The 9,408-nt window shown below is 37.9% G+C and overlaps 2 non-coding genes across 2 annotated transcripts; both read right to left on the reverse strand.

Moving 5' to 3' along the window:
- Positions 1 to 1,085: 1,085 nt before the first annotated feature.
- LOC128287306 (small nucleolar RNA R71) lies at positions 1,086 to 1,192 on the reverse strand. Its single transcript, XR_008278005.1, has one exon. It is a non-coding gene; the product is annotated as a small nucleolar RNA R71 (small nucleolar RNA).
- A 2,296-nt stretch (positions 1,193 to 3,488) lies between these two features.
- On the reverse strand, positions 3,489 to 3,594 carry LOC128287167 (small nucleolar RNA R71). Its single transcript, XR_008277862.1, has one exon. It is a non-coding gene; the product is annotated as a small nucleolar RNA R71 (small nucleolar RNA).
- Between the last annotated feature and the right edge of the window lie 5,814 nt (positions 3,595 to 9,408).

Consider the following 9,408-nt stretch of genomic DNA (forward strand, 5'->3'; position numbering starts at 1 on the left):
AAAATATGTTTAATCGTTTGAATTATCGTAAGGATATGTTAAGAGATGAATGAATTTGTGTAGGTGAGTGTGTTCATAAGTTAGCAAATTACTGAGTTGCCGTGAATTTATTCGTAACAACATAAACATGGGTTGAATAATTCTAAGTTAAGGAAATGTAATTAAATCAACACAATTATGTCACCTTGATTAAATCTTATTTTGAAATCGTGTATTTGAGATTTATTTCTTTAGTTTACTTAGTTTAAAATCTTATTTTTCAATTACCCTCTTCAAACAAAATATTTTTCTTCACCAAAGTGTTTTAAATAGCATTCATAAACAATTCTTTTCGCAGTCCCTATGGGTATGATAACTCGTCATTTACTTGTCACTTTATTACTTGTTGTGATTGTGTACACTTGCACATTTCCGTCGCTCAAAGTTTTTTGCGCCGTTGCTGGGGACTATTTTAAAAAGTCATTCTTTGTGAACAGTTTGGTTTATTTTGTTCTATTTAAATTTAACTTAATTAATTTTTCAGTGATTATTTCAGGTGTTTATGAGTATTAATCAAATTATTGACCTACTCCCTATAGACCATGACATAGAACAAACTTTCCGATAGCGAAGAAGACAAGCAAATCATAGAAGGACCAAAGAGATGAACTTCAAAAATTCGATCCAAGGAAATGGAGCAAACCCTGCTCAAAATCCTATCCTTATTGTTGATGATAGGGATAGAGCTTTAAGATAGTATGCCGTTCTAGTATTTAATTATCTTAATCTGAGTATTTGGAGACCCAAAATTGAGACACAATAGTTCGAGCTGAAGGCACATGCTCCAAATGCTCTAGACAGTGGGCCAATTTAGTGGAATGCCTACCGAAGATCCTTACCTACACTTAAGACTATTTATGGAGGTGAGTGATTCTTTTAAGTTAGCTAGAGTACCCGAATATGCATTACGATTGAAGCTATTCCCATATTCACTAAGGGACTGAGCTCGAGCCTGGTTGAACTCATTGCCACCAAACTCAATTTCCACATGGTAAGAGTTAGCAGAAAGATTCTTTATGAAGTATTTCCCGCCTAGCTAGAATGCTAAGTTGAGGAACGAGATCACTGCTTTCCAACAAATGGATGATGAGTCCTTTTATGAGGCACGGGAAAGCTACAAAGAGTTATTATGGAAGTTCCCTCATCATGGAATCCCACATTGCATCCAACTTGAGACATTTTATAATGGTCTCAATGCTAACACGAGGATGGTAGTGGACGCATTTGCTAATGGTGCTCTCCTCTCTAAGTCTTATAATGGGGCTTATGAAATCATTGAGAGGATTGCCAGCAACAATTATCAACGACCAACCAATCGAGCAGTGTTAGGAAGACAAGTTGTTGGAATACATGAAGTAGACACTTGATAAACCATAATTTATACATATTTTTACCCCATGCTTAACACATTTGGTGAATTCAATGCTCCTAATGCCTTAATTTCATGTTTTATACTTAGGTGAGCATAGGAGAGCAAAAGGAACGAGAAATGAGCCAAAAACAAAGAAAATGGGCCAACATACGAAATCAACACAGCCTGGACTTCCTCACACGGGCAGACCACACAGTCGTGTCAATTTGGCAGAATTGAAGCACGACTCACACGGGTAGAACACATGCCCGTGCCATTCTAACAGGCTCGAGTACGGCCTGAAGTAATAGCATAAGGTCGTGTCACACGAGCGTGTCCCTACCGAGCCCAAGTTGAGTCCAATTCAGAAAAGGCTAATTTTGAGGGCTTTTAGGCATTATAAAGCCTATAAACACTCCCTAAAGGAAGAGGAAAGGGGGGCCAGAGGGAGGAAGGAAGGAATTACTCGAAGAAAGCCGATTGATCCATCTTAGAAGTTGGGTTCATCATCAAGACTGAAGATCTCCCCTCAATTTCCCTTTAGGAGTTTTGTGTTTACTTTATGTTTAGTAGTCGTTATTCTCCTGAGATGTTTTCCTTTTTAGTTATGAACTAAATCCCCTAAATACCTAAGGGGAATGAAACCTGAGATAAATCTTGTTATTATTTTCTGAATTGTATGATAAATATTTGACTTGTTCTTAATTATGTGCTCTTAATTCTTGTTTTGATATTCCAGGATGTTGATTCAAGTTAAGCTCTTATTCAGAGGAGAAATAGACCCTGTCTAAGAGTACATCTGTCATAATTAAGCGGAGTTGATTGCGCGCCTAGAGATAGGGTGACAAGATTTTATTAGATTAGGGTGAAACCTAATAAGAGGATCCATAGATTGAGTTAATGCAACCCTAGGGTGTTAATTAGAGAAAAGTATCAATTATTCAATCTATGGATTAGACATTATTAGTCTTGAATAGGGATAATAATATAACTTAGGGATCTCTACGGAACAAGTAAATGAATAAATCGTCTGATTCGGAGTCAGAATAACAAGTGAAATCTAGGTGGATTCTTCCTTAGGTATTGTCTTAATTTAATCGTTTTCCAAAAGAAATCCCCCAATTCTATTTTCTGTGAATTCTTAGTTTAGTTTATTAGTTAGTTAAAACAAATCCCCTTATTCTTAGGCTAGATAATAAAAAGACAGTCATTACTAGTACTTTTAGTTCTTTTGGGTTCGACAATCCTGTCTTGCTAAAACTATACTACTGTTCGATAGGTACACTTGCCTACATCGTGATAATAGTTAGTTTCAAGAACGATTAATTATAAAATTTAGAAAACTTATCACACAAAATCACAATCAAATTTTTGGCGTCGTTGCCAGGGAACAAGATATTAGGAATACTCAATTTTTATTACTTTAGCCATTTATTTTTCTTGCAAGTTAATTTTATTTTATTTTTATTATTTATTAATTTACTTTTTCTTTCTCTTGGCAGGTTTTTATAGTTTATGACTAGAAGAAACCCGTCAGGACCACTACTTTTTGATGAAGAAATCAATCGTACAGCTCGCAGAAATCGAAGAGAATTAAGGCGAAGCCTAAGATACACGGAGGAAGAGTAAGAGGACGATATCTCAACTACGACCGAGGAGATGGCTGAAAATCAAGAGAATCAACTATCTCCTGCATTACCCGCTGAACTAGCAAATCAGAATCCTTCTCCTCGTACTATGTATGATTATGCTAAACCTACTTTAACAGGAATTGAGTCAAGTATAGTTAGGCCTGCTATTGCTGCGAATAATTTTCAACTAAAACCTAACACTATTCAAATGATACAGCAATTTGTTCAATTTGATGGTTTACAGGATGAGGATCCAAACACTCACTTGGCAAATTTCCTGAAATTCTGCAATACATTTAAAATTAATGGCGTTTCTGACGATGCCATTCGTCTTTGGTTATTCCCTTTTTCATTGAGGAACAAAGCTAAAAAGTGGTTGAACTCGTTACCACGAGGGTCAATTACTATTTGGGAACAAATGACCAAAAAATTTTTATTAAAATATTTTTCGCCGGTAAAAACGGCCAAATTACGTAATGATATCTCTTCGTTTGTCTAGATGGAATTAGAAACTCTTTACGATGCATGGGAGAGATACAAGGACCTACTGCGAAGGTGTCCTCACCATGGATTACCTCTATGGTTGCAAGTTCAAACATTCTACAATGGTGTGAACCCCTCGACAAGACAGATGATTAATGCAGCAGCCGGGGGAACCATCAATAACAAAACACCTGAAGAGGCTTACGAATTTATTGAAGAGATGTCATTGAATAACTATCAATGGCAAGTCATGAGGACTAAGCCAACTAAAATAGCAAGCATTTATAACACCGATTCGGTTACTATGCTGTCAAACCAGGTCGAACTTCTAAATAAAAAGATTGATGGTTTACTTGGTTCTTCGCAGGTTCATCCAGTAATGCACTGTGAAGTTAGTGGAGGTGGATCAAGCAATTCAGAATATCAATCCTATGGCCACAGCATGGAGAACGAACAATTAAATTACATGGATAATAATCCTCGATCTCAAAATAATCCTTATAGCAATACATATAATGCAGGTTGGAGGAACCACCCAAATTTCTCCTAGGGTGGTCAAGGGAATCAGAGGCAACAGAATCCTTCGGGTTTTCAACAACCAACCTATGAACAGGAAAAGAAACTGAACCTTAAAGAGATGCTATCTAAATTTATCTTGGTGTCAGAAACTCATTTCTAGAACACCAAGACAGTACTTAAAAATCAACAAGCATCAATCTAAGGGCTCGAAACTCAGATAGGCCAACTGTCCAAACTAATCTCTGAACGGCCACAAGGTAGCTTGCCAAGTAATACTGAACCCAACCCAAGGGAACAACTCAATGCAATTAATGTTCAAGATGAAGAAGGATTTGTTGAGCCTGAGCCAAAACCGAGGCAAGAAACTGTGGTGAGCAGAGGTCAAGGTGAGGTAGGTCATAATAAAAAAAAATCAGTGAATGTCGAATATAAATCTCATGTGTCATACCCCAAAGCGACAAGGAAAGACCACTCAGATGAACAATTTGGTAAATTCCTTAAACTCTTAAAAAATTACACATTAACTTATCGTTTATTGAAGCTCTATCACTGATGCCAAACGCAATAAAATTTTTAAGGGAGCTTTTAAAAACTAAACGGAAGTTGGACGAGGCGTCACATGTGGAGCTAAATGCAGTTTGCTCAGTTATTCTGCAGAATAAGCTACCCAACAAATTAAAAGATCCAGGGAGTTTTACTATTCCTTGTTTAATTGGTAGTTTAGATGTTAATAATGCATTAGCTAATTTAGGGGCTAGTATTAACGTCATGCCCTACAAAATGTTCAAACAATTAGGTCTTGGGAAACCCAAACAGACTAGGATGAGCATTCAATTAGTAGATAAAACTATAAGATTTCCCAGGGGTATTATTGAAGATGTGTTAGTTAAAATCGATAAATTTATATTTCCCGTTGACTTCATTGTTCTAGACATAGAGGAGGATAGCAACACTCCTTTGATTTTAGGAAGGCCCTTTTTAGCAACTGCTAAAACGATTATTGATGTTGGCACAGGTGAGCTCACACTTCGTATGGGAGATGAAACGATCACCCTTCAAGCTCACAAATTTGGCAACACATCAGAAATTGAAGGTGATCGTCTAAACCATTCTACTAAAACTAACAATATGGTGCAACCTAATTTGCAGGAAATGAGTCTGAAGGAAGTACATGAGCCATTCTCAAGCAATAGTAGAGGACCTATTCATGAAGAACGAAGGCTACAAATCGAGGAGCTAGATGAATGGAGGATGCATAAACCAAGAACACACGATAAACCAAAACTACGTCAGAACAAGCTCAATACCTTTCCAAATCAACTTAAGGTTGAAGATAAAGTTTTATTAGATGTCGCAGATCCTTACATTGTCACTACCAAATTGAATGAAGAAGTCCCTCTTACGGTACTTAGAATTTTCCCATTCAGTACAGTCGAGGTAAGTCATCCAAAGTTTGGCACTTTTAAGGTAAACAACACTCGTCTAAAACCTTATTTTGATAAGATGGATAGCAGGAATGAGGAGTATAAACTCCTCGAACCACCATGACCATTTAATGAAAAGGTAAGTCGAGCTTAGACTATAAATAAGCGCTTCTCAGGAGGCAACCTAAGCACTAACAATATTAATTTCTTTAAATTTTAGTATTTAACACCTAACTTACTAACGGAGATCTTGAATACAGGTTTTCCACATAGACACGGCAAACACACGGGCATGTTTAGGACCGTGTGGAAATAGGGCAAAGATTTTCCCCAAACACGGGCTATGATAAATAGCCACAGCCGTGCGACATGGCCGCAGGCAAACCTGCCAAAACAACACGAGCGTTCAACACGCCCGTGTTGCAGAACCGTGGTTGAACCTGAGAAAATAGCATGGGTGTGAGACACGCCCGTGTCTAGCACCCGTGGTCAAACCTGTTAATTTAACACGGGCGTGGGCCTACATACACAGGCATGGGAGAAGCGAACGAAACCAGACATGGTCATGCAACACAGCAGTATGAACCCACATGCCCAAGGAACACGGGCGTGGACCAAATGTCCGACGCACCTAGATTCAAAAAAATACGAAACGCACGGGCTAAAATTGGGGAACACGGGCGTGTTCCCTGGCCCTGTGCCCCAAAATCTATAAATAGGTTACACTATTCATTGTCTTCTTCACCCTAAAACCCTAACCCTAGCCGCTACAAGTCCACATGCCCTCCCCGCCACGTCCACGCGCAGCTTCCCACTCCATTTTTTGACACCCAATCTCTCCCCTTAGTGTTTGTTTACTCTTTTCACTTCTATTTTACTTATTTCTAATGCTTATTATCAAAATAATCTTCTTTCTTCTCATAATATTTTCATTTTGGTCATTATTCTATCATTTAATTTGCATTCTTAGGTTATTTATCATACATTTCATGTTGAATCGAGTTGTTAGGAAAGCCTCATTCTATTGTCATACCCATGTTATTACTATGCTCATTCCCATGCTATTACCATGCTAATGTCACGAAATTATGCTATCAAATTGTTTATTTTGGTTGAGTTTGGTTAGTACTAGTAGTTTTGGCTGAAATTGTTAGTTCAAATTCATGGCTTTCCCTTTTCAAATTCGTTTACTTACTATTATTCTTTTTTATATTGCAGGTATACAATGTCGTCTTCACGTGGTAAAAAAACGGCCATCCCTACTTCAAAGAAAAGGAAGGGAGCATCATCTTCCTCGGGTCCTATCGCAAAAATTTGTCACCTTTCCTACAGTTCCCCATTGGGCCCTAAGAAGAACTTTTCCAAATACTCAGGGCCTGACTTCTAATTGCGGGCCGCTGCATTGACTGAGCTGCAGTAGAACAAGTTTAGTTGGCTGATGCAATTCGGGCCCTCCTTACCACCGACCCTTGGGAGCTTTTCTTTGGGATCATCGAGCCAACATATCTCGAGCTCATGATGGAACTATGCTCAACATTTCATCTTCAAACCGTAATGACAAACTACAATGATCCCAGCATGGTCCAATTTCGCTTAGGCTGATTAGTCTGCCAGCTAAGCGCCCCAGAATTTGGAACTGCACTGGGCTTATATACGGAGGAGTTCAAGGAGGAGAATGACTTACATGCTCTCAACCGCCACATTTATCATTCTCCTTCACGGTGATGGGACACACTAGTAACATGTTCGGCTACCTACGGCCCCAGTCACTCAAGGCATCATCTCTCCCTCCATCCTTGAGGTATTTACATTCTATTTTATCTCACACCTTGACAGGGTGGAGAGAGAGCACCGGCGTCGTCACCACTCATGACGTCTACTACTTATGGTGTATGCTGCACGGGCATGTCTTTGGCTTCGCCTACTTTATCGCTCTTGCCATTCGCCACCAAATGGAGCAACATCGGAAGGGGGTCATCTCCATTGGCCCTTATGTGACTCGACTAGCGCGTCACTTCGGCCTCCTCGACACCACAACACAAGAATCATCCTTGAACCTCATTGGCCAGATGTCTCCACAAGGCATCTCGAACATGCTAAGCATGAGGATGATCGAAAAGCCCGAGGAACCTGCCCTCCTCAATATCATCTCGCCCAATCTACCGAGGAGGAGGCCCCCAAGGACATTACTGATAATGTCCTTCCACAGCATGAAGACCTAGCGTCTCAGCCACCACGCTCCCATCGTCCAGCTCATGCGGCAGCTTCATATGCTAACATCTTTAAACGCCTCACTCAATTCGAGCTGCAGTGTTGTCAACGATTTGATAACATTGATGCTACTCTATAGCAGATTTGCCAGCACTTACACATCTCATCGCCAACACCACCTTGCGAACCATCCGGCAATGATGATGTTTAATTTTATTTTATCTTTATTTTTTTTTTTTTATTTTATGTTTTTATTAATTTCACCTTTAACTTTTAAATGTTATTTCCTTTTTGTTACTATTTTAGGTTTTATAAACAAATCTCGGTTAATTCTTTATGACTAATTATTCTTTCTAATATCCCCTAAAAAGTTCCCGATTTTATCACAATTATAAAGAGCTACAAAGCTCACCATTACTTAGGAACTTGAAACTCCACTGGGAAAGGTTCTCCACGACGGCCATGTCCTGCTCGACCACGACCATAGCTACCACCAGATATAATATTCTTTTGGCACAGAACTTATGGACTAATGGACCTCTACCACTACCAGAGTATCCTCCTCCACCCCCAAGCCAATTATTCTCCAAACCTCCAGTTCAAGAAAATTCATTCATCACTCAGGAAGTTTCACTTTTCTCCCTATCTTATTTTTATATTCTTTGCTATACATCTATCTTTGTACATTGAGGGCACTGTACATCTTAAGTGTGGGGGGGTATTCATTTCAATCTCAAAAAAATCTCTGAATGATTGCCTTGTTCTCTTGAAAAGTTCTCATATCATGTTTAGGATAAATTTTGATTGATTTATGACTTTTATTCATATATCTTGAATTAAAACATAGGCATTTATGCATTGATTGTTTAAACTTTAATACATTAAGGAATCAAGCATGATAAGTTGATTTTTTAAGAATTAAAAACTTTTAGGTTGTTTCCCTAAGTTTAGGTATTATTTGAGTTGGAATTCACAAGTTTAAACATCAAAAAGCCATAATTTCTGTGAGATCTTAAGCCTTTAGAGCATTTATTATTTCTTTCATGCTCACTTTCATTATGAGAGCGTCAATATTGAATTGTTATTCTAGAACTTGCTTGATTATGCATGTCAATACAACACCATTTGATTTGATATGTCTGTAACACCCCTAACCTAAATCAGATCACCGGATTAAGGTTAAGAGGTATTACCGAACTAAACATTTAATAATCTCATTCACATTGTAAATAAACATAAACAGAGATCGAGCTGAATTACATACTGATATTTAATTTATACGCCCTTTTCGTATGGCCAGAATATTTACAATTTCAAAACATCGTTATCATCAGCCTAACCTATACATGCCATATCGAGTCCAAAATATAACTGTACCCAAAAAGATCGATAGTGTGATGAACTGCTGACGATCCCCGAGTTAGTGGCCAAAATCAATAATCTATAAAACAGAGAAATAAAGAACAGAGTAAGCTTTCAAAGCTTAGTAAGTTTTAAGCAATACAAACAATTAAAACTTGTCATTTAAATAGAGCATTTAGTACCACAAAACTAATATTCTAATTAGTAATCACTTGGTCGAATATACACAAGTACTCCAATTAAAAAGCCTATTGGCCGAACATATATGTATATAAATATAAGAATACACAAAGAAATTTCAGCACATACTTTACTTTACTTTATAGCTCATACAATTAAATTAAGTCACATACTTTCAAGTAATGACAGACATCGACTGCAAGTAATG

Source organism: Gossypium arboreum, chromosome 13 (genome assembly GCF_025698485.1).
Source record: "Gossypium arboreum isolate Shixiya-1 chromosome 13, ASM2569848v2, whole genome shotgun sequence".
NCBI classification, from domain to species: domain Eukaryota; kingdom Viridiplantae; phylum Streptophyta; class Magnoliopsida; order Malvales; family Malvaceae; genus Gossypium; species Gossypium arboreum.